Raw genomic sequence first — 25,754 nt, 5'->3', positions numbered from 1 at the left:
AATTGGCTGTGTCGTTAATAGTGAGGAAGAAAGCTGTAGACTGCAGAAAGATATCAATGGACTGGTCAGGTGGGCCCAAAAGTGCCAAATGGAATTACATAAGAATTAGGAACAGGAGTAGGCCATCTAGCCCCTCGAGCCTGCTCCGCCATTTAAAAAGATCATAACTGATCTGGCCGTGGACTCAACTCCACTTACTCGCCCACTCCCCATAACCCTTAATTCCCTTATTGGTTAAAAATCTATCTATCTGTGATTTGAATACATTCAATGAGCTAGCCTCAACTGCTTCCTTGGGCAGAGAATTCCACAGATTCACAACCCTCTGGGAGAAGAAATTCCTTCTCAACTTGGTTTTAAATTGGCTCCTCCGTATTTTGAGGCTGTGCCCCCTAGTTCTAGTCTCCCCGACCAGTGGAAACAACCTCTCTGCCTCTATCTTGTCTATCCCTATAAGAAGAACATAAGAATTCAATCCAGAGAAGTGTGGGGTAATACATTTGGGGAGGGCTAACAAGGCAATGGAATACACAATAAATGGTAGGATACTGAGAGTGTAGAGGAACAGAGACCTTGGAATGCATGTCCACAGATCCCTGAAGGTAGGACAGGTTGAGAAGGTGATTAAGAAGGCACACGGAATACATTCTTTTAGTGGGAAGGGAGGAGGTAAAAGGGCAGATGTTGCATCTCCTGCGCTTGCACGAGATGGTGCTGTGGGAAGGGAAGGGGATGCTGGGGTGATTGTGGAGTGGACCAGGGTGTCACAGAGGGAGCGGTTCCTTCGGAATGCTGAGAGGGGAGGGGATGGGAAGATGTGATTGGTGGTGGCAGAAATGGCGGAGGATGATTCATTGAACGTGGAGGCTGGTGGGGTGAAATGTGAGGACAAGGAGAACCCTGTCGTAGTTCTTGGAGAAGGGGAAATAGTGACAGCAGAAGTGCAGTAAATAGAATGGACATGGTCAAGGGCCAGGTTAACCATGGTGGAGGGGAATCCTCGTTTGAGGAAAAAGGAAGACATATCAGAGGCACTAGTGTGGAAGGTGCAGTCGTCAGAACAGATGCGATGGAGAAACTGGGAGAATGGAATAGAGTCCTTACAGGATGCTGGTTGGAATTGTAGTTTAGGTAGCTGTGAGAGTCAGTGGGCTTATGGTTAATGTTTGTCAATAGATAATCCCCAGAAATGGAGACAGAGAAGTCGAGGAAGGGAAGAGAAGAGTCGGAGATGGACCATGTGAAGGTGAGGGAAGGGTGGAACTTGGATGAGAAGTGAATTAAATTTTCTAGTTCAGGGTGAGAGCAGGAAACATCACCACTACAGTCACTTCTACCTTCCACCCTATCAAAGACCTACCCCTCCCCCTTTCAGTGGCCCAGCACTTCCTTAAGAATCTGTTACACCTCAAACTTTTCCAGTTCTGACGAAGGATCATGGACCCGAAACATTAACTTAGATTCTCTCCACAGATGCTGCCTGACCTGCTGAGATTTCCAGCATTTTCTGTTTTTATTTCAGATTCCAGCTTCCACAATATTTTGCATGAGTACTTTTGGAGGACAGTCACTGTTGTAATGTAGGAAATGTGGCAGCCAATTTGCACACAAGCTAGCTCCCACAATCAGCAATGTGCTAATGACTGATAATGACCAGATAATCTGTTTTGTTATGTTGATTGATGGATAAATACTAGCCAGGACACCGGGGGTAACTCCCCTACTCTTCTTCGAAACAGTGCCATGGTATCTTATATGTCCACTTGAGAGCAGTTTAATGTCTCACCTGAAAGACAGCTCCCTCAGCACTGCACTGGAGTGTCAGCCTAGATTTGTTGTGCTCAAGTCCCTGGAGTGGCACTTGAACCTGCAAACTTCTGACTCAGAGGCGAGTGTGCTACTCACTGAGCCGCAGCTGATCATCATCATCATCATCATAGGCAGTCCCTCGGAATCGAGGAAGACTTGCTTGCACTCTAAAAATTAGTCCTTAGGTGACTAATATGAGAACCACAGTCCCTGTCACAGGTGGGACAGATAGTCATTGAGGGAAAGGGAGGACAGGGAGCCTGGTTTACCACACGTTCCTTCCGCTGCCTGCGCTTGATCTCTGCATGCTCTCGGCGATAAGACTCGAGGTGCTTGGCGCCCTCCTGGATGCACTTCCTCCACTTAGGACGGTCTTTAGCCAGGGACTCCCAGGTGTCAGTGGGGATGTTGCACTTTATCAGGGAGGCTTTGAGGGTGTCCTCGTAACATTTCCTCTGCCCACCTTTGAAGGAATGCCGTGAAGGAATTCCGAGTAGAGTGCTTGCTTTGGGAGTCTTGTGTCTGGCATGTGAACAATGTGGCCTGCCCAGCGGAGCTGATCAAGTGTGGTCAGTGCTTCAATGCTGGGGATGTTGACCTGGTCGAGCTAACATTGGTACATCTGTCCTCCCATGGGATTTGTAGGATCTTGCGGAGACATCATTGGTGGTATTTGTCCAGTGACTTGAGCTGATACACATTACAGGAAACTTGTGATTGTAGTAGAGAGGGTACAGAGGAGATTTATGAGGATGTTGCCAGGACTGGAGAATTTTAGCTATGAGGGAAGAGTGGATAGATTGGGGTTGCTTTCTTTGGAACTGAGGGGAGGCTTAATTGAAGTATATGAAATTATGAGGGGCCTGGATAGAGTGGATAGGAAAGACCGATTTCCCTTAGCAGAGAGGTCAATAACCTGGGGGCGTAGATTTAAAGTAATTGGTAGAAGGATTAGAGGGGAGTTGAGGAGACCTTTTTTTGTCCAGAGTAATATGTCTCTACTTATCTGTAGAATAACTCCACGAGGCCTAGTGCTGTGCTTGAACTGCTGTGACCTTAGTCTCTTTATTGTAACCCAGAGTGGGGCAGCAATGTGGTGCCCAGCCTTTTATACAACTCCTGCCTGGGCCTCCCACAGTTGCACCCTCTAGTGGTACCAGCATAGTATAGACAGAGTATACATATATGACAACATTCCCCCTTGAAAGTCTTTGATGCGAGTTAGTTACAGGTTGAGGCGATCCAGAACTCTACGCTCCCTGGTTGATCGTCTGAGTGTCACTTCTGGCATAGGTGAGTTGGTCGGGCCACTGCAGTCTTGCAGCGCTGTTGGTCTGACTGGAGTGTTGGAGATGGTGGGATCATCCTCGTGGTTGGCAGCTAGGTCTGTTGCTGATTGGGTGTGTGTAGGTGGATCACTGAAGGTAAGGTCCTCTCCCGGTAGTTCCTGGTTACCTGTAAATCGCAATTTGGTCTGGTCCAAATGCTTTCTGCATGTTTGTCCGTGAAGCAGTTTGACAAAAACACTCTATTCCCCTCTGGTACACTAATAATAAAGTATGAAACTGAGCACTGTGTACAATGAGCAAGTGTGACCTTAGTTCCTTTAATAAGACTCCAGAGTGCAGGTACCTCGTGGGTGGCCTGCTTATATACCGTTTTCCTAAGGGATGCTGGGCCCTCTGGTGGTAGTGTAATACAGGTTACAAGAAATTAAATACATAACATCACTCCCCCGTGAAGTCAACAGTACACTTATTTACAAGGTAAGACGATCTGGGGCTTTTCGCTCCCTTGTCGATTGTCTCGGTACAAAAGTGGGTGTGTGTGAGTTGGTTAGTTCTGCACTGGGCTGTTGGGCAGCTCGCCTTGCCAGGCTGTAGGGAATGGTGAGTTCGGCTTCGTTGTCAACCATGATGTCAGCTGCCACTTGTGTGTGTGTGTTGGAGGGTCAAAGTTGGTGGAGTCTTCTTCGGGTTGTTCGTAGCTGTTGGTGAACCGCAATTTGATTTAGTCCAAATGTTTTCTGTCCGTTTGTCCATTGGCCAATTTGACCTGAAACACCCTACTCCCCTCTTTGGCTGTGTCATGTATCTTACATTATTATATATAACTGCATCCTAACATGCTATACATGACTGTAATAAGATATGACCTGTAACTACCAGCATACCTTACCACCAGGGGTGCACTTACAAGAGACAGGTATATAAGGACAGGTCTCAGGCAAGTGCAGCATTCCAGAGCTGTGAAATAAAGGTGCAAGTTCAGAGTGACCTTAACTTCACTACATGCCTCCTGTGAATCTGTACTGAGGGGACAGGACTTTACAGTGGCGACGGGTTACGGGATTATAGAATCCACAGAATGGCGAATAACGGATCAGATGAAAAGTACAATGCGGGAGACAATTGGGAGGACTTTCTAGAAAGGCTCCAGCAAAGCTTTGTAACCAAAGACTGGTTAGGCGACGATAAGGCAGACAAGAGAAGAGCCCATCTCTTGACCAGCTGTGGCTCGAAAACATACGCTTTAATGAAGGATCTGTTGGCACCCGAGAAACCAGCAAGCAAGTCATTTGAAGAATTGAGCACACTGGTAAGAGACCACCTGAAGCCAGCGAGCAGCCTACACATGGCCAGACACAGATTCTACAACTACAGATGCTGTGTGGGCCAGAGCATACCCGACTTTGTGGCGGAACTTCGGAGGTTGGCTAGTTTATGTGAGTTCTCCGATGAACTGAGGAGAGAAATGCTGAGAGACTTTTTCATTGAAGGAATAGGCCACGCAGGCATATTCCGAAAGCTCATAGAGATCAAGAAACTGACCTTAGAGGCAGCAGCACTGGTTGCACAGACATTCTTGGTAGGGGAAGAAGAAACGAGGTTGATTTACAATGCAGGTACGACAACTAACAAAATATCGGAAGAAGAAGTTCACAGCACTAAACAAGCTGCTACCCCCACACACAGACAAAACTGGCAGAACAGGCTCTTGCTAGCAGGCAGAGGCCATCAAGGGCCAAAGGAACGGCCGTTCACACCTCATCAACCCACAATGCGAGCAATCAACTACAAACTGAGAGAATCTCAAGAGAGATCAGCCAGACGCAGCTCATTCTTTGGGAACTCTTTGAACAATGGAACAGGTCTGTGCTGAAGGTGTGGGGGATGTCGATTTCAGCAGGCTGTTTGCAGAAATTGTGAATATACAGGGCATTTGGCCCGCATGTGCAAAAAAGCGGCAGCCCGGCTGGTATACGAATCAGATGGGTCGGAAAGCGGACCAGAAGATGGTGGGGACAGTACCCGGGACACCGGTGTACAGCGGGTCAACACGATCAATGGCCGCTGCTCCTACAACAGGACGCCTCCTATAATGATGAGGGTCCTACTCAACGGGATATCTGTCAACATGGAGCTGGATACGGGAGCGAGTCAATCTCTCATGGTCGCTCAACCATTTGAACAACTGTGGCCGCATAAAAGAGACAGACCAAAACTCACAAGGGTCGACACCAAACTAAGGACCTATACCAAAGAAATCGTACCAGTCCTCGGCAGCGCCATGCACTCTGTCACACACAAAGGGACAGTGAACCGACTTCCCCTGTGGATTGTCCCCAGAGACCCCCCAGCACTGCTGGGGAGAAGCTGGCTGGCAAAACTAAACTGGAAATGGAATGATGTCCATGCCATGTCATTAGAGGAACGGACCTCCTGCTCAGCAGTTATAAAGCGATTTGAACATCTCTTTCAGCCAGGTGTGGGCACTTTCAAAGGGGCCAAAGTCAAAATCTACATCACACAGGATGCTAGACCAGTCCATCACCAGGCCAGAGCTGTACCCTATGTGATGAGGGAAAAGATTGAACACGAACTAGATAGGCTTCTGCGGGAAGGCATTATATCACCTGTGGAATTTAGCGACTGGGCAAGTCCCATCATCCCAGTCATGAAGCCTGATGGATCCATACGAATCTGTGGGGACTACAAATCTACCATAAACAGAGTCTCCCTACAGGACCAGTACCCGCTGCCCAGAGCGGAGGACTTATTTGCCACATTGGCTGGAGGTAAACTTTTCTCAAAATTAGACCTCACATCTGCGTATATGACGCAAGAATTGACCGAGGAATCCAAGCTACTCACCACCATCAACACACATCGAGGCCTTTTCATGAAGGAAACAGGCTACTGGTAGTACAAATGGACAATGGCAAAACCTGCCGGAGGCATGTAGACCAAGTCAAAAGCAGATTTACCAACAACACTGCGGAACCAGAGGCAGACTACAATGTGGAACTCGCACCACACCTGGTGGACAGACAGAGGGAACAACCTGAGGAAAGGGCAATCCCAACAGACAGCCCAGGTGAGTCAACAACAATCACACCAATCGAAACAGACAGCCCAGGCGAGATACCAGCAACCACACCCAAAGAAAAACAGACACCAAGGCAAACAACTGAACCACAATTTAGACGCTCCATGCGAGAGTGTAGACCACCTGAGAGACTGAATCTATAAAGACAATAAGACCTTGGGGGAGGGTGATGTCATGTATCTTACATTATTATAAATAACTGTATCCTAACATGCTATACATGACTGTAATAAGATATGACCTGTAACCACCAGCATACCTTACCACCAGGGGTGCACTTGCAAGAGACAGGTATATAAGGACAGGTCTCAGGCAAGTGCAGCATTCCAGAGCTGTGAAATAAAGGTGCAAGTCCAGAGTGACCTTGACTTCACTACATGCCTCGTGTGAATCTGTACTGAGGGGACAGGACTTTACAGGCTGTGACCGTGCCAGCGAGCCATTTGGGACCATGTCCATAATTGAGCACAAACACGGGATCATTGATCTGAATATCGTGTGACAAATTTGCGTGGTCATGGTACACACTTTGTTGATGCCGCTTGCCCTCCACGTGATCATGGAGATCAGGGTGGACAAGAGAGAGCCTTGTTTTTAGTGCCCTTTTCATGAGTAGCTCGGCTGGGGGAACTCCGGTGAGTGAGTGGGGCCTGGTGCGGTAGCTGAGCAGCACTCGGGACAGCCGGGTCTGCAGGGAGCCTTCCGACACACGTTTCAAGCTTTGCTTGATGGTCTGAACTGCCTGTTCAGCCTTGCCGTTAGATGCAGGCTTGAACGGGGCAGATGTGAAGTGTTTGATCCCATTGCTGGTCATGAATTCCTGAATTCAGCACTGGTGAAGCACGGCCCATTGTCGCTGACTAGGACATCAGGCAAGCTGTGCGTGGCAAACATGGCTCGTAGGCTTTCAATAGTGGCCTTGGACATTCTTACAGACATTATTGCACATTCAATCCATTTTGATTAAGCGTCCATGACAACCAAAAACATTTTGCCTAGAAATGGGCCCGCACAGTCTACGTGGATCCTCGACCACGGTTTGGAGGGCCACGACCACAAACTTAGCGGTGCCTCTCTGGCTGCATTGCTCAGCTGAGAGCAAGTGTTGCACTGGCGCACGCATGACTCTAAATCTGAGTCAATGCCGGGCCACCACTCATGGGATCTGGCTATGTCTTTCATCATTATGATGCCTGAGTGGGTGCTATGCAGTTCACATATGAACGTACCTCTGCGTTTCTTGGGCAAGACCATGGGATTGCCCCACAATAGACAGTCCGACTGCAGGGACAACTCGTCTTTGCGTCTGTGGAATGGCTTAATCACCTCCTGCATCTCCACTGGGACACTGGGGCAGCTCTCATGGGGGACACAGTTTTTTTTACCAAGGAGAGTAAAGGATCCTGGCTGGTCCAGGTCCTAATCTGGCGGGCCATAACAGGGGACTTCTTATTCTCGAATGCTTCCATGACCATGTGCAAGTCCGCTGGCTGTGCCATTTCCACCCCGGTGGTGGGCAATGGCAGCCGACTGAGAGCATCTGCGCAGTTCTCTGTGCCTGGTCTGTGGTGGATTACATAGTTGTATGCCGACAGAGTGAGCGCACATCTTTGGATGCGGGCAGAGGCGTTGGTATTGATCCCTTTGCTCTCAGAGAACATAGAAACATAGAAAATAGGTGCAGGAGTAGGCCATTCGGCCCTTCAAGCCTGCACCGCCATGCGATAAGATCATGGCTGATCATTCCTTCAGTACCTCTTTCCTGCTTTCTCTCCATACCCCATGATCCCCTTAACCGTAAGGGCCATATCTAACTCCCTCTTGAATACATCCAATAAACTGGCATCAACAACTCTCTGCGGCAGGGAATTTCACAGGTTAACAACTCTCTGAGTGAAGAAGTTTCTCCTCATCTCAGTCCTAAACGGCCTGCCCCTTATCCTAAGACTGTGACCCCTGGTTCTGGACTTCCCCAACATCGGGAACATTCTTCCCGCATCTAGCCTGTCTAGTCCAGTCAGAATCTTATATGTTTCTATGAGATCCCCTCTCATCTTCCTAAACTCCAGTGAATAAAGGCCCAGTTGATCCAGTCTCTTCTCATATGTCACTCCAACCATCCCTGGAGTCAGTCTGGTGAACCTTCGCTGCACTCCCTCAATAGCCAGAACGTCCTTCCTCAGACAAGGAGACCAAAACTGAACAAAATATTCCAGATGGGGCCTCACCAAGGCCCTGTACAATTGCAGCAAGACTTCCCTGCTCCTATACTCAAATCCCCTTGCTTTGAAGGCCAACATACCATTTGCTTTCTTCACCTGCTTTACCTGCATGCCAACTTTCAATGACTGATGAACCATGACACCCAGGTCTCGCTGCACCTCCCCTTTTCCTAATTTTCTGCCATTCAGATAATATTCTGCCTTCGTGTTTTTGCCCCCAAAGTGGATAACCTCACATTTATCCACATTATACTGCATCTGCCATGTATTTGACCACTCGCCGAACCTGTCCAAGTCACCCTGCAGCCTCTTAGTGTCCTCCTCACAGATCACACCACCACCAAGTTTAGTGTCATCTGCAAACTTGGAGATATTACACTCAATTCCATCATCTAAATCATTAATATATATTGTAAAGAGCTGGGGTCCCAGCACTGAGCCCTGCGGCACTCCACTAGTCACTGCCTGCCATTCTGAAAAGGACCCGTTAATCCCGACTCTCTGCTTCCTGCCTGTCAACCAGTTCTCTATCCACGTCAGTACATTACCCCCAATACAATGTGCTTTGATTTTGCACACCAATCTCTTGTGTGGGACCATGTCAAAAGCCTTTTGAAAGTCCAAATACACCACATCCACTGGTTCTCCCTTGTCCACCCTACTAGTTACATCCTCAAAAAATTACACAAGATTTGTCAAGCATGAGTTCCTCTTCATAAATCCATGCTGACTTGGACCAATCTTATCACTGCTCTCCAAATGTGCTGCTATTTCATCCTTAATGATTGATTCCAACATTTTCCCCACCACCGATGTCAGGCTAACAGGTCTATAATTACCCGTTTTCTCTCTTCCTCCTTTTTAAGAAAGTGATGTTACATTAGCAACCCTCCTGTCCATAGGAACTGATCCAGAGTCGATAGACTGTTGGAAAATGATCACCAATGCATCCACTATTTCTAGGGCCACTTCCTTAAGTACTCTGGGATGTAGACTATCAGGCCCTGGGGATTTATCTGCCTTCAACCCCGTAACAATTTCCCGAACACAATTTCCCGCCTAATAAGGATATCCTTCAGTTCCTCCTTCTCACTAGTCCTTCGGACCCCAAGTACATCGGGAAGGTTATTTGTGTCTTCATTTGTGAAGACAGAACCAAAGTACTTGTTCAATTGGTCTGCCATTTCTTTGTTCCCCATTATAAATTCACCCGAATCCGACTGCAAGGGACCAACGCTTGTCTTTACTAATCTTTTTCTCTTCACATACCTATAGAAGCTTTTGCAGTCATTTTTTATGTTTCCGGCAAGCTTCCTGTCAAACTCTATTTTCCCCCTCTTAATTAAACCCTTTGTCCTCCTCTGCTGTATTCTAAATTTCTCCCAGTGCTCCGGTTTGCTACTTTTTCTGGCAAATTTGTATGCCTCTTCCTTGGATTTAACACTATCCTTAATTTCCCTTGTTAGCCACGGTTGAGCCACCTTCCCAGGTTTATTTTTACTCCAGACAAGGATGTACAATTGTTGAAGTTCGTCCATATGATCTTTAAAGGTTTGCCATTGCCTATCCACCGTCAACCCTTTGAGTATCATTTGCCAGTCTAATCTAGCCAATTCGCGCCTCATACCATTAAAGTTACCTTTCCTTAAGTTCAAGACTCTAGTTTCTGAATTAACTTTGTCACTCTCCATCTTAATAAAGAATTCTACCATATTATGGTCACTCTTCCCCAAGGGGCCTCGCACAACAAGATTGCTAATTAGTCCCTTCTCATTACACATCACCCAGTCTAGGATGGCCAGCTCTCTGGTTGGTTCCTCGACATATTGGTCTAGAAATCCATCCCTAATACACTCCAGGAAATCCTCCTCCACCGCATTGCTACCAGTTAGGTTAGCCCAATCAATATGTAGATTAATGTCACCCATGATTACTGCTGTACCTTTATTGCACACATCCCCTTATTTGTCATTTGATGCTGTCCCCAACCCTACTACTACTATGTGGTGGCCTGTACACAACTCCCACTCGTGTCTTTGGTATTCCGTAGCTCCACCCATACCGATTCCACATCATCCAGGCTAATGTCCTTTCTTATTATTGCATTAATGTCCTCTTTAACCAGCAACGCCACCCCGCCTCCTTTTCCTTTCTGTCTACCCTTCCTAAATGCTGAATACCCCTGGATCTTGAGTTCCCAGCCTTGGTCACCCTGGAGCCATGTCTCCGTGATGTCAATCACATCATACCCGTTAACTGCTATCTGCGCAGTTAATTCGTCCACCTTATTCCGAATACTCCTCGCATTGAGGCACAGAGCCTTTAGGCTTGACTTTTTAACACACTTTGACCCTTCAGAATTCTGCTGTAAAATGGCTCTTTTTGTTTTTTACCTTGGGTTTCTCTGCCCTCCACTTTTACTATTCTCCTTTCTAGCTTTTGCTTCTGTCTCTATTTTATTCCCCTCTGTCTCCCTGCATAGGTTCCCATCCCCCTGCCATGTTAGTTTAACTCCTCCCAAACAGCGCTAGCAAACACTCCCCTTAGGACATTGGTTCCAGTCCTGCCCAGGTGCAGACCGTCCAGTTTGTACTGGTCCCACCTCCCCCAGAACCGGTTCCAATGTCCCAGGAATTTGAATCCCTCCCTGCTGCACCACTGCTCAAGCCACGTATTCATTTGAGCTATCCTGCGATTCCTACTCTGACTAGCACGTGGCACTGGTAGCAATCCTGAAATTACTACTTTTGAGGTCCTACTTTTTAATATAACTCCTAGCTCCCTAAATTCGTCTCGTAGGACTTCATCCCATTTTTTACCTATATCGTTGGTACCTATATGCACCACGACAACTGGCTGTTCACCCTCCCTTTTCAGAATGTCCTGCACCTGCTCCGAGACATCCTTGACCTTTGCACCAGGGAGGCAACATGCCATCCTGGAGTCTCGGTTGCGGCCACAGAAACGCCTATCTATTCCCCTTACAATCGAATCCCCTATCACTATTGCTCTCCCACTCTTTTTCCTGCCCTCCTGTACAACAGAGCTACCCACGGTGCCATGAACTTGGCTGCTGCTGCTCTCCCCTGATGAGTCATCCCCCTCAACAGGACCCAAAGCAGTGTATCTGTTTTACAGGGGGATGACCGCAGGACACCCCTGCACTACCTTCCTTGCACTGCTCTTCCTGCTGGTCTTCCATTCCCTATCTGGCTGTGTCCCCTTTACCTGCAGTAAGACCAACTCAGTAAACGTGCTATTCATGTCATTCTCAGCATCGTGGATGCTCCAGAGTGAATCCACCCGCAGCTCCAGTTCCGCAACGCGGTCCGTCAGCAATATGAGCAGCTAGTGGTCAGTTTCAAGCTCAAACTTGAGGCTAAATAAGTACTGGTGCTTTTTTTTCACCCCGTAGATGCACGCCAGAGCCTCTTTTCCAATCGTGCTGTAGGCCCTTTCAGTCTTGGACAAACTCCTGGATGCATAAGCGACCTGTTGCAAAATCCCCGATTCATTAGTCTGTTGTAACACACACCCGACCCTGTATGACAACACATCACAAGCTAGCACTAATCGTTTACAAGGGTTATACAGGACAAACAGTTTGTTTGAACACAATAGATTTCTGGCTTTCCTAAAGGCAGCCTCTTGTGAATTCCCCCATCCCTTGCACAGTAGAACATGTAGGGGTTCTAGCAGGGTGCTTAACCCAGGTAGGAAATTACCAAAATAGTTAAGGAGTCCCAGGAACGGCTGCAGCTCCGTCACGTTCTGTGGTCGTGGCATGTTCTTGATGGCCTCCGTCTTGGCGTTGGTGGGTCTGATGCCGTCTGCTGCGATTCTTCTTCACAAGAACTCGACGTCCTGTGCCAGGAAAACACACTTTGAGCGTTTCAACCTGAGCCCTATGCAATCCAACCGACTAAGAACCTCTTCCAGATTCTTCAAGTGCTCCATAGTGTCCTGACCTGTTACCAATATATAGTTCTGGAAAACCACTGTGCAAGAAATCGACTTTAGCAGGCTCTCCACGTTCCGCTGTAAGATAGCTGCGGCCGACCGAATCCCAAACGGGCACCGGTTGTAGATAAACAGACCCTTGTGTGTGTTGATGCAGGTGAGGCCTTTCGAAGACTCCTCCAGCTCCTGCGTCATGTAGGCCGAGGTCAGGTCCAGCTTGGTGAATGTCTTCCCTCCAGCCAGGGTTGCAAATAGGTCGTGTGCCTTGGGTAGCGGGTACTGGTCCTGCAACGAAAAATGGTTAATCGTTACTTTATAGTCCCCACAAATTCTAACCGTGCCATCCTAGAAACATAGAAACATAGAAAATAGGTGCAGGAGTAGGCCATTCGGCCCTTCGAGCCTGCACCACCATTCAATAAGATCATGGCTGATTATTCACCTCAGTACCCCTTTCCTGCTTTCTCTCCATACCCCTTGATCCCTTTAGCCGTCAGGGTCATATCTAACTCCCTCTTGAATATATCTTACGAACTGGCATCAACAACACTCTGCGGTAGAGAATTCCACAGGTTAACAACTCTCTGAGTGAAGAAGTTTCTCCTCATCTCGGTCCTAAATGGCTTACCCCTTATCCTTAGACTACGTCTTCTGGTTCTGGACTTCCGCAACATCGGGACCATTCTTCCTGCATCTAACCTGTCCAGTCCCGTCAGAAATTTATATACTTCTATGACATCCCCTCTCATTCTTCTAAACTCCAGTGAATACAGGCCCAGATCCAGTCTCTCCTCATATGTCAGTGCAGCCATCCCGGGAATCAGTCTGGTGAACCTTCGCTGCACTCCCTCAATGGCAGGAATGTCCGTCCTCAGATTAGGAGACCAAAACTGAACACAATATTCCAGGTGAGGCCTCACCAAGACCCTGTACAACTGCAGTAAGACCTCACTGCTCCTATACTCAAATCCCCTAGCTATGAAGGCCAACATGCCATTTGCCTTCTTCACCGCCCGCTGTACTTGCATGCCAACTTTCAATGGCTGATGTACCATGTTGCACCTACCTTTTCCTAATCTGCCGTCATTCAGATAATATTCTGCCTTCATGTTTTTGCCACCAAAGTGGATAACCTCACAGTTATCCACATTATACTCCATCTGCCATGCATTTCCCACTCCCCTAACCTGCCCAAGTCACCCTGCAGCCTCTTAGCATCCTCCTCACAACTCATACCGCCACCCAGCTTAGTGTTATCTGCAAACTTGGAGATATTACACTCAATTCCTTCATCCAAATCATTGATGTATATTGTAAATAGCTGGGGTCCCAGCACTGAGCCCTGCGGCACCCCACTAGTCACTGCTTGCCATTCTGAGAAAACCTGTTTATCCCTACACTCTGCTTCCTGTCTGCCTACCAGTTCTCTATCCACGTCAATACCCCCGTTACCATGTGCTTTAATTTTGCACACCAATCTCTTGTGTGGGATCTTGTCAAAAGCTTTTTGAAAGTTGAAATACACCACATCCGTTGGTTCTCCCTTGTCCACTCTACTAGTTACATCCTCAAAAAATTCTAGATTTGTCAAGCATGATTTCCCTTTCATAAATCCATGCGGACTTGGATCGATCCTGTCACTGCTTTCCAAATGCGCTGTTATTTCATCTTTAATAATTGATTCCAACATTTTCCCCACTACTGATGCCAGGCTAACCGATCTATAATTCCCAGTTTTCTCTCTCCCTCCTTTTTTAAAAAGTGCTGTTGCATTAGCTACCCTCCAGTCCGTAGGAACTGATCCAGAGTCGATAGACTGTTGGAAAATGATCACCAATGCATCCTATTTCTAGGGTCACTTCCTTCAGTACTCTGGAATGCAGACTATTAGGCCCTGTGGATTTATCAGCCTTCTATCCCAACAATTTCCCTAACACAATTTCCTGACTGATAAGGATTTCCTTCAGTTCCTCCTTCTTGCTACACCCTTGGTCCCCTAGTATTTCCGAAAGATTATTTCTGTCTTCCTTTGTGAAGACAGAACCAAAGTATTTGTTCAATTGATCTGCCATTTCTTTGTTCCCCATTATAAATTCACCTGGTTCTGACTGCATGGGACCTACGTTTGTCTTCTCTAATCTTTTTCTCTTCACATATCTATAGAAGCTTTTGGAGTCAGTTTTTTTGTTCCAAGCAGCTTCCTCTCATATTCTATCCTAATTAAACCCTTTGTCCTCCTCTGCTGAATTCTAAATTTCTCCCAGTCCTCAGGTTTGCTGCTTTTTCTGGCCAATTCATCTACCTCTTCCTTAGATTTAACACTATCCCTAATTTCCCTTGTTGAGCCACCTTCCCTATTTTATTCTTACTTCAGACAGGGATGTACAATTGTTGAAGTTCATCCATGTGATCTTTAAATGTTTGCCATTGCCTAACATCGTCAGCCCTTTAAGTATTATTGGCAGTCTATTCTAGCCAATTCACATTTCATACCATTGAAGTTACCTTTCTTTAAGTTCAAGACCCTAGTCTCTGAATTAACTGTGTCACTCTCCATCTTAAAATAAAGAATTCTACCATATTATGGTCACTCTTCCCCAAGGAGCCTCGCACAACAAGATTGCTAATTAATCCTTTCTCATTACACATCATCCAGTCTAGAATGGCCAACCCTCTGGTTGGTTCCTTGACATATTGGTCTAGAAAACCATCCCAAATACACTCCAGGAAATCCTCCTCTATTGTATTGCTACCAGTTTGGTTAGCCCAATCTATATGTAGATTAAAGTCGCCCATGATAACTGCTGTACCTTTATTGCACGCATCCCTAATTTCTTGTTTGATGCTGTCCCCAACCTCACTACTATTGTTTGGTGGTCTGCACACAACTCCACTAGCGTTTTCTGCCCTTTCGTATTCCGCAGCTCTACCCATACAGATTCCATATCATCCAAGCTAATGTCCTTCCTTACTATTGCGTTAATTTCTTCTTTAGCCAACAACGCGATCCCACCTTCTTTTCCTTTCTGTCTATCCCTCCTGAATGTTGAATACCTCTGGATGTTGAGTTCCCAGCCTTGGTCACTCTGGAGCCATGTCTCCCTAATCCCAATTATATCATATCCGTTCCTAGCTGCCTGCACAGATAATTTGTCCGCCTTATTACGAATACTCCTCGCTTTGAGGAACAGAGCATTCAGGCTTGTCTTTTTAACACACTTTGTCCCTTTAGAATTTTGCTGTAATGTGGCCCTTTTTGATTCTTGCCTTGGGTTTCTCTGCCCTCCACATTTACTTATTTTCTTTCTATCTTTTGCTTCTGCCCCCATTTTACTTCCCTCTGTCTCCCTGCATAGGTTCCCATCCCCTTGCCATATTAGTTTAACCCCTCCCAACAGCACCAGCAAACACTCCCCCTAGGACATTGGTTCCGGTCCTGCCCAGTTATAGATCGTCCAGTTTGCACTGGTCCCACCTCCCCCAGAACCGGTTCCAATGTCCCAGGAATTTGAATCCTTCCCTTCTGCACCATTCCTCAAGCCATTCATCATAACTATCCTGTCATTCATCATAACTATCCTGCCATTCCTACTCTGACTAGCACATGGCACTGGTAGCAATCCTGAGATTATTACCTTTGAGGTCCTACTTTTTAATTTAACTCCTAGCTCCCTAAACTCAGCTTGTAAGACCTCATCCTATTTTTTAGCGATATCGTTGGTACCTATATGTACCACGACAGCTGGTTGTTCACCCTCCCCCTCCAGAATGCACTATAGCCGCTCCGAGACATCCTTGACCCTTGCACCAGGGAGGGAACATACCATTCTGGAGTCTCGATTGCTGCCGCAGGGGACCCCTGCACTACCTATCTGCCTGTGTAACCTTTACCTGCGGTGTGACTAACTCACTAAACATGCAATTCACGACATCTTCAGCATCGCGGATGCTCCAGAGTGAATCCATGCTTAGCTCCAGTGCCGCAATGTGGTCTGTCAGGACTTGCAGCTGGACATACTTCCTACACATGTAGTCGTCAGGGACACTGGAAGCATCCCTGAGTTCCCACATAGCACAGTAGGAGCATGACATGGGTCTGGGCTCTCCTGCCATGACTTGACCCTTAAATTACTTAGTTGGGCAACAATGCCAATGGTTTCTTACTGCTAAGAACAGTAAAAAAAATAAAGAAAAAGAAAACTACTCACCAGTCAACCAGCCAATCACTTACCCGCTTGGTTGCAATGTCACACTTCGATTACTTTTTACTTCTCTTTTACTTTTGATGCTGCTGCCGCCGCTTCCCTCACAGGTCCGCCTGCTCCCGCTGCTGCTCCTGACTAGCTCGGTCTGGGCCTCGAGCCTCGGGCTTTATATATGCTCCGCTGCCGCCGCTTCCCTCACTGGTCCACCCGCTCCCGCAGCTCCTGACTCCGTGAATACCGGAACAATTGAACTGGCACAGTCGTTGAATTCCACCGGCGCGATGATGCCTTCACGTTGCAGCCTGTGCAGCTCAATTTCCACTTTTTCACGCATCATGTACGGCACTGCTCATGCTTTGTGGTGGATGGGTCACGTATCGGGAACCAAATGTGTTATTTATGTAAACCTGTAAAACCCATGTCTAACCACCAGGCTTATTCCCTGGAGTCCCAAGGGATTCCACAATCACTTGGGAACTACTGTATATAAGGAGGCCTCACAGGCTGGAGAGGCACTCTGAGATCTGTAATAAAGGACTATGGTCACACCTTATTTTGAGCTTGCAGTATCTAGTCTGACTCTTTATTCAAGTCATAACAACTGGCGACAAGATACAAATGACGAACCCCATCGCAACAATGCAAAGAACCGTGGGCATCCTGGAGAAATTTTCAGAGGGAGATGATTGGGAAACCTTCGTGAGTGACTCGACCAATACTTCGTGGGCAACGAGCTAGAAGGAGAAGCAAACGCTGCCAAATGAAGGGCGATCCTCCTCAACGTTTGCGGGGCACCAACGTATGGCCTCATGAAAAATCTGCTCACTCCAGCGAAACCCACAGACAAGTCGTACGATGAGTTGTGCACACTGGTCCGGGAGTATCTAAACCCAAAGGAAAGCGTTCTGATGGCGAGGTATCGGTTCTATATGTACAAGAGGTCTGAAGGCCAGGAAGTGGCGAGCTACGTCGCTGAGCTAAGGCACCTTGCAGGACATTGCGAATTGAACGACACTTGGAGCATATTCAGGGACTTCTTTGTATTGGCATTGGCCAGGAAGTAATACTTCGCAAACTTTTGACTGTAGAGACACCAACCTTGAGTAAAGCCATAGCGATAGCCCAGGCATTTATCGCCACCATTAACAATACCAAACAAATTTCTCAGCACACGAAAGCTGCTGCAAGTACTGTGAACAAGATAACGTTGTTTTCGAATCGAAATGTACAGGGCAGGACTTACACACCTGCAGCTGCATGTCCGCAGATGACTCAGAGTCCACCATCAAAGGTGGTGAATACAAAGCCATTCACACCTTGTTGGCACTGCGGGGGGGTGATCATCATTTCCATTTATGCCACTTCAAAGGATACGTTTGTAAGGGCTGTGGAACAATGGGACACCTCCAACGTATGTGCAGGTGAGCTGCAAACCCTGCTAATCCTGCAAACCACCATGTTGCAGAGGAGGACAGGTCCACAGTGGATCATGACGAACCAGAACCTCACACTGAGGAGGCAGAGGTATATAGGGTGCAGACATTTACCACAAAGTATCCCCCGATAATGCTGAAGGTCGAATTAAATGGACTCCCCGTGTCCATGGAGCTGGACACCGGCACAAGCCAGTCCACAATGAGTAAAAAGATTTTCGATAAATTGTGGTGCAGCAAGGCCTCAAGGCCAGTCCTGACTTCCATTCATACTAAACTGAGAACATACACAAAGGAACTGATTCCCGTAATCGGCAGTGCTACTGTAAAGGTCTCCTACGATGCATAAGCATCGTCTGCATGAGCTACTACTCTGGGTGATACCGGGCAATGGCCCCACACTGTTCGGCAGGAGCTGGCTGTGAAAGATACGCTGGAACTGGGATGATGTCCGAGCACTTTCATCCGTCGATGACACCACATATGCCCAAGTCCTAAACAAGTTCCCCTCACTGTTCAAACCAGGCATCGGAAAGTTCCAAGGAGCAAAAGTGCAGATCCATTTGATTTCGGGAGCGTGACCCATCCATCACAAGGCGAAAGCGGTACCTTACATGATGAGAGAGAGGGTGGAAATCGAGCTGGACTGGCTGCAACGAGAGGGAATCATTTCGGCGATCGAATTCACTGAGTGGGCCGGTCCGATTGTTCCAGTCCTCATGGGAGATGGCACCGTCAGAATCTGCGGTGATTACAAAGTAACTATCAATTGTTTCTCCCTGCAGGATCAATACCCACTACCAAAAGCTGATGACCTTTTTGCTACGCTAGCGGGAGGAAAGACATTCACAAAGCTGGACTTGACCTCGGCCTACATGATGCAGGAGCTGGAGAAATCATCGAAAGGCCTCACCTGCATCAACTCGCACAAAGGTCTCTTCATTTACAACAGATGCCAGTTTGGGATTCGATCAGCTGCAGCGATATTCCAGAGGAAAATGGAAAGCTTGCTGAAGTCAGTCTCGCGCACTGTGGTCTTCCAGGATGACATCTTGGTTGCAGGTTGGGACACTGTCGAGCACCTGCAGAACCAGGAGGTTTTTAGTCACCTTAATTGTGTGGGGCTCAATGTGTTTTCCTGATGCCTGAAGTGGAGTTTCTGGGGAGAAGAATCGTGGCAGACGGCATCAGGCCCACCAATTCGAAGACGGAGGCAATCAAGAACGCACCGAGACCACAGAACGTGACAGAGCTGCGGTCGTTTCTAGGACTCCTGAACTATTTTGGTAACTTCTTACCGGGTCATAGCACATTGTTAGAATCCCTGCATTCTTTACTGCATAAAGGAGATGAATGGGTATGGGGTAAAAGCCAAGAAAATGCCTTTGAGAACGCTTGGAAGTTGTTATGTTCAAACAAATTGCTTGTGTTGTACGATCCATAGAAGCATTTGGTACTGGCATGTGATGCGTCGTCGTACAGGGTCGGGTGTGTATTGCAACAAACTAATGAATTTGGGAAATTGCAACCGGTTGCTTATGCATCTGACAAAGGCCAAGAGGGCCTACAGTATGATCGAAAAAGAAGCGATAGCGTGTGTTTACGGGGTAAAGAAAATGCATCAATATCTGTTCGGACTCAAATTTGAATTGGAAACCGACCATAAGCCGCTTATATCCCTCTTTTCTGAATGTAAGGGGATAAATACGAATGCATCAGCCCGCCTCCAGAGATGGGCGCTCACGTTGTCCGTTTACAACTACGCCATCCACCACAGGCCAGGCACAGAAAACTGTGCCGTTGCTCTCAGTAGGCTGCTATTGCCCACCACTGGGCTGGAGATGGCACAGCCTGCAGATTTAGTTATGTTAATGGAAGCATTCGAGAGTGAGCAATCACCTGTTATCGCCTGACAGATTAGAACTGGACGAGCCAGGACCCCTTACTGTTCTTAGTAAAAAAACTGCATGCTCCACGGGAGTTGGTCTAGTGTCCCATTAGAGCTGCAGAAAGAAAGAAAGCCATACCAGCGGCACAAAGATAAAATGTCTTTTCAGGCAGACTGCCTCCTATGAGGTAATCGGGTAATGGTGCCAAAAAAGGGCAGGGACACTTTCATTAGTGATCTCCACAGCACCCACCCAGGCATCGTAATGATGAAAGCGATAGCCAGATCCCACGTGCAATGGCCCGGTATCGATGCAGACTTAGAGTCCTGCATGCACAAATGTAATACATGTTCACAGTTAAGCAATGCACCCAGGAAGGCACCACTAAGTTTATGGTCCTGGCCCTCCAAACCGTGGTCCAGGGTCCATGGGACTATACAGACCCATTCTGGGAAAAATGTTCTTAGTGGATTGAATGTGTGATAATGTCGGCAAGCACGTCCGCTGCCCCCATTGAAAGTGACAATGGGCCATGCTTTATCAGTGCCGAGTTCAAGGAGTTTATGACCCGCAATGGGATCAAACATGTTACATCTGCCCTGTTTAAACCAGCGTCCAACTGTCAGGTGGAACGAGCAGTTCAAACAATCAAGCAGAGCTTGAAAAGGATAACTGAAGGCTCACTGCAGACTTCCTTATCCTGAGTCCTGCTTAGTTACTGCACAAGACCCCACTCGCTCACTGGGGTCCCTCCTTCTGAACTGCTCATGAAAAGGGCACTTAAGACAAAGCTCTCGTTAGTACACCCTGATCTACACGAACAGGTAGAGAGTAGGCGGCTTCAACAGAATACACATCATGATCGCACAAATGAGTCACGCAAAATTGAGATAAATGATCCTGTATTTGTGTTGAACTATGGACAAGGTCCCAAGTGGCTTCCTGGCACCATTTTGGCCAAAGAGGGGAATAGGGTGTTTATGTTCAAACTCTCAAATGGACTCACCTGCAGGAATCACTTGGACCAAACCAAACTCAGATTTACAGACTATCCATAATAGACTCCACCTTTTTCGACCCTCCAACACACACACGTAGCAACCCGACCCAGCGGTTGACCACGAAGCAGAACCCATCACCCACAGCAGCCCAGCAGGACTCACCACCCCCAGCAGCCCAGCAAGGCCATCTGCACAACAGCCCAGCGAGGGCCCAACAAATGACTCACCAAAACCAGCATTTGCACTAAGACGATCAACCAGGGAAAGGAAGGCCCCAGATTGACTCACATTGTAAATAGTTACACTATTGACTTTGCGGGGGAGTGTTGTTATGTATGTAAACCTGTAACTACCATGTCTAACTACCAGAGGGCTTATCCCCTGGAGTCTGAAGGGATCCCACAATCCCTTGGGAGCAACTGTATATAAGGAGGCCTCACAGGCTGGAGAGGCACTCTGAGATCTGTAATTAAGGACTATGGTCACACCTTATTTTGAGCTTGCAGTATCTAGTCTGACTCTTTATTCGACATAACAAAATGGATCTCAACTTTTGCCCCCGAGAAACTTCCAATGCCTGGCTCGAACAACAATGGGAACTTACTCAGAACCTGGGTACATGAGGCGTCGTCGACGGACGCAAGCGCTCGGATGTCGTCCCAGTTCCAGTGGATTTTTCCCAGCCAGCTTCTGCCAAACAACGTGGGCCATCCTCTGGCACAATCCACAGTGGGAGTTCGTGTACTGCTCATCATAGGAGACTTTGACTTCTGCACTGCCAATTACAGGGATTAGTTCCTTGGTGGAAGTCCTGAGTTTGGTGTGGATGGGGCTGAGCTTGGGCCTTTGTGCCTTTTTGCCCCACAGCCTGTCAAAGGCCTTTTTACTCATTATGGACTGACTTGCACCCGTGTCCAGTTCCATAAATACTGGAATACCGTTCAGCTCAACCTTCAACATTATTGGTGGACATTTCGTAGTGAATGTGTGTACCCCGTATACTTCTGCCTCCTCGGTACAAGTCTCCAATTCAGCCTGATCCACAGTGGATCAATCTTCCTCTGCAACGTGGTGGTTTGCTGGGTTTGCAGGATTTGCAGCTCGCCTGCACATTCATTGGAGGTGTTTCATTGTTCTGCAACCATTGCACGCATAGTGCTTAAAGCTGCATTGATGGGGCCGATGATCACCTCCGCAGCGCCAACAAGGCGTTAACTGCCTCGCATTAACGATTGATGGCAGACTCTGGGTCAATTGAGATCGGGCCGCAGCAGCCGGCGTGTATGTTCTGCCATGTACATTTCTGCTCGAGACCGACGTTACTTTATGCACAGTACTGGCCGAAATTTCTTTACTCTGTGAAATCTGTTTGGTGTTGTCACTGGTGGACATAAATGCCTGGGCTATCGTTATGGCTTTACTTAGATCCGGAGTTTCTACAGTCAACAGTTTGCGAAGGATTGTCTCATGTCCAACGCCCAGTGCAAAAAAGTCTCTTTGCATTTGTTCGAGGAATCCCTCAAACTCACAATGTCCTGTGAGGTGCCTTAGTTCGGCGACATAGCTCGCCACTTCCTGGCCCTCCGATCGTTGACACGTGTAGAACCGATATCTCGCCATCAAAACGCTTTCCTTAGGATTTAGGTGCTCCCGGACCAGCGTACACAGTTCTTCGCAGAATTTCTCTGTTGGTTTTGCCGGCCCAGGAGATTCTTCATGAGGCCATAGGTTGTTGCCTCACAGACAGTTAGGATCGCCCTTCGTTTGGTAGCGTTCTCGTCTCCTTCCAGCTCTTTGCCATGAAGTATTGGTCGAGTATCTCCAAGAAGGCCTCTCAATCATCCCCTTCTGAGAACTTCTCCAGGATACCAACTGTTCTTTGCATTTTCGGGCTGTTGTTCGTTACCTCGTCACCAATTGGTACACTCATAATAATGTATGAAACTGAGCACTGTGTACAATGAGCAATTGTGACCTTAGCTCCTTTAATAAGACTCCAGAGTGCAGGTACCTCGTGGGTGGTCTGCTTATATACTGTGCTCCCAAGGGATGCTGGGATCCCTTGGGACTCCAACAGGTGGGCCCTCTGGTGGTCAAGTGTCATGCAGGTTACACAGGGTTAAATACATAACACCCTCCCTGGCTAAAACAGTGCCAGCAACCCATTTGGGGCCATGACCATGATTCAGCACAAACACCGGGTCGTTTACAGTGATGTCGCGTGATACAGCCGCGCGATCATGCTACATGTTTTGCGGATAACGCCTGGTTTCCACCTGATCGTTGAGGTCAGGGTGGACTAAGGAGAGCCTGGTTTTGAGTGCACATTTCATTAGTAACTCCGCAGGGGGGGCACCCCGGTAAGCGCGTGGGGCCGTGTCCTGTAATTGATCAACATCCAGGATAGGCGAGTTTGTAAGGAGCCTTCCGTGACGCGTTTCAAGGTCTGCTTTCTGGTTTGGACTGTCCGCTCCACTTGGCTGTTGGATGCGGGCTTGAACGGGGAAGACCTGACATGCTTGATGCCATTGTAGGTAATGAATTCATTGAATTCTGAGCTGGTGAAGCACGGACCATTGTTGCTGACCAGAATGTCGGGCAAGCCATGTGTGACGAACATGGCCTTGAGTCTTTCAATGGTGGTGGTGGACGTGCTGGATGCCATTATTACACATTCGATCCACTTACAGTAGGCGTCCACTACAACGAAGGATGGGCCCGCATCCTGGACCATGGTTTTGAGGGCCAGGACCACAGACTAAGTGGAGCCTCCCTGGGGGCATTGCTCAATTGTGAGCAAGTGTTACACTGGCACACGCACGACTCCAAGTCCGAGTCAATGCCAGGTCACCAGATGTGGGACCTGGTGATAGCCTTCATCATGACTATGCCTGGGTGGGCACTGTGTAGGTCGCGTATGAAGGTTGCTCTGCCTTTTTTTGGCAGGACGACACAGTTGGCCCATAGGAGGTAATCCGATTGGATGGACATTTCATCTTTGCGCCACTGAAATAGCTTTATCTCGTCTTGCATTTCTCTTGGGACCTGACCAGCTCCCATTGAGGACGCAACGTTTTACAAGAGATAACACGGGGTCCTGGTTGGTCCAGGTCCTGATCTGGTGGGCCATTTCTGGTGACCCTTCGCTTTCGAAGATATCCATGACCAGGCACAAGTCTGCGGGCTGCACCATTTCCACTCCGGTGGTGGGCAACGGTAGCCGGCTGAGGGCATTGGCGCAGTTCTCAGTGTCTGGCCTGTGGCGGATCATATAAAAACATAGAAAATAGGTGCAGGAGTAGGCCATTCAGCCTTCGAGCCTGCACCACCATTCAATAAGATCATGGCTGATCTTTCACCTCAGGATCCCTTTCCTGCTTTCTCTCCATACCCCTTGATCCCCTTAGCCGTAAGGGCCATATCTAACTCCCTCTTGAATATATCCAATGAACTGGCATCAACAACTCTCTGTGACAGGGAATTCCATAGGTTAACAACTCTCTGAGTGAAGAAGTTTCTCCTCATCTCAGTCCTAAATGGCATACCCCTCATCCTAAGACTGTGTCCCCTGGTTTTGGACTTTCCCAACATCGGGAACATTCTTCCCACATCTAACCTGTCCAGTCCTGTCAGAATCTTATATGTTTCTATGAGATCTCCTCTCATCCTTCTAAACTCCAGTGTATAAAGGCCCAGTTGATTCAGTCTCTCCTCATATGTCAGTCCAGCCATCCCTGGAATCAGTCTGGTGAACCTTCGCTGCACTCCCTCAATAGCAAGAACGTCCTTCCTCAGATTAGGAGACTAAAACTGAACACAATATTCCAGATGAGGTCTCAAGGCCCTGTACAACTGCAGTAAGACCTCCCTGCTTCTATACTCAAATCCCCTAGTTATGAAGGCCAACATACCATTTGCCTTCTTCACTGCCTGCTGTACCTGCATGCCAGCTTTCAATGACTGATGAACCATGACACCCAGGTCTCGTTGCACCTTCCCTTTTCCTAAGGTGTCGCCATTCAATTAATATTCTGCCTTCGTGGTTTTGCCCCCAAAGTGGATAACCTCACATTTATCCACATTATACTGCATCTACCATGCATTTGCCCACTCACCTAACCTGTCCAAGTCACCCTGCAGCCTCTTAGCATCCTCCTTACAGCTCACACCGCCACCCAGTTTAACTTGGAGATATTACACTCAATTCCTTCATCTAATCGTAGGCCGACAGTGTTAGTGCCCATCTTTGGATTCGCGACGAAGCATTGGTTTTTATGCTTTTGCTTTCCAAAAGCATTGAGGTTAGGGGCTTGTGGTTGGTTTCTAACTTGAACCTGAGTCCGAACAAATACTGGTGCATTTTTTTTACCGCATAGACACAGGCCAAAGCCTCCTTCTCAACAATACTTTAGGCTCTATCGGCCTTGGATAGACTTTTAGACGCATATGCAACCGGTTGGAGTTTGCCCATTGTTTTGCACACGTGGGTTCAGATCCCATCCTTGTCGCCAGTTATTATGTCTCTACTTATCTGTAGAATAACTCCACGAGGCCTACTCCTGTGCTTGAACTGCTGTGACCTTAGTCTCTTTATTATAATCCAGAGTGGGGCAGCAATGTGGTGCCCAGCCTTTTATACAGCTCCTGCCTGGGTCTCCCACAGTTGCAGCCTCTAGTAGTACCACCATAGTATATACAGAGTATACATATATGGCCAGCCTTTCCAGCACGGCTGTCGTTGGGTTGCAAAAACGATTGACCGCGTCGGTGTTGGGATTGGTGCGCCTCGCCGAGGCATCCTCCTCGGGGCAGGGTTGTCTCTCTGGAGTTTGAAGGTGAGCACAGA

This window comes from Pristiophorus japonicus, chromosome 7 (assembly GCF_044704955.1).
Source record: "Pristiophorus japonicus isolate sPriJap1 chromosome 7, sPriJap1.hap1, whole genome shotgun sequence".
NCBI lineage: Eukaryota > Metazoa > Chordata > Chondrichthyes > Pristiophoridae > Pristiophorus > Pristiophorus japonicus.
Note: the sequence above shows the minus strand (reverse complement) of the source record.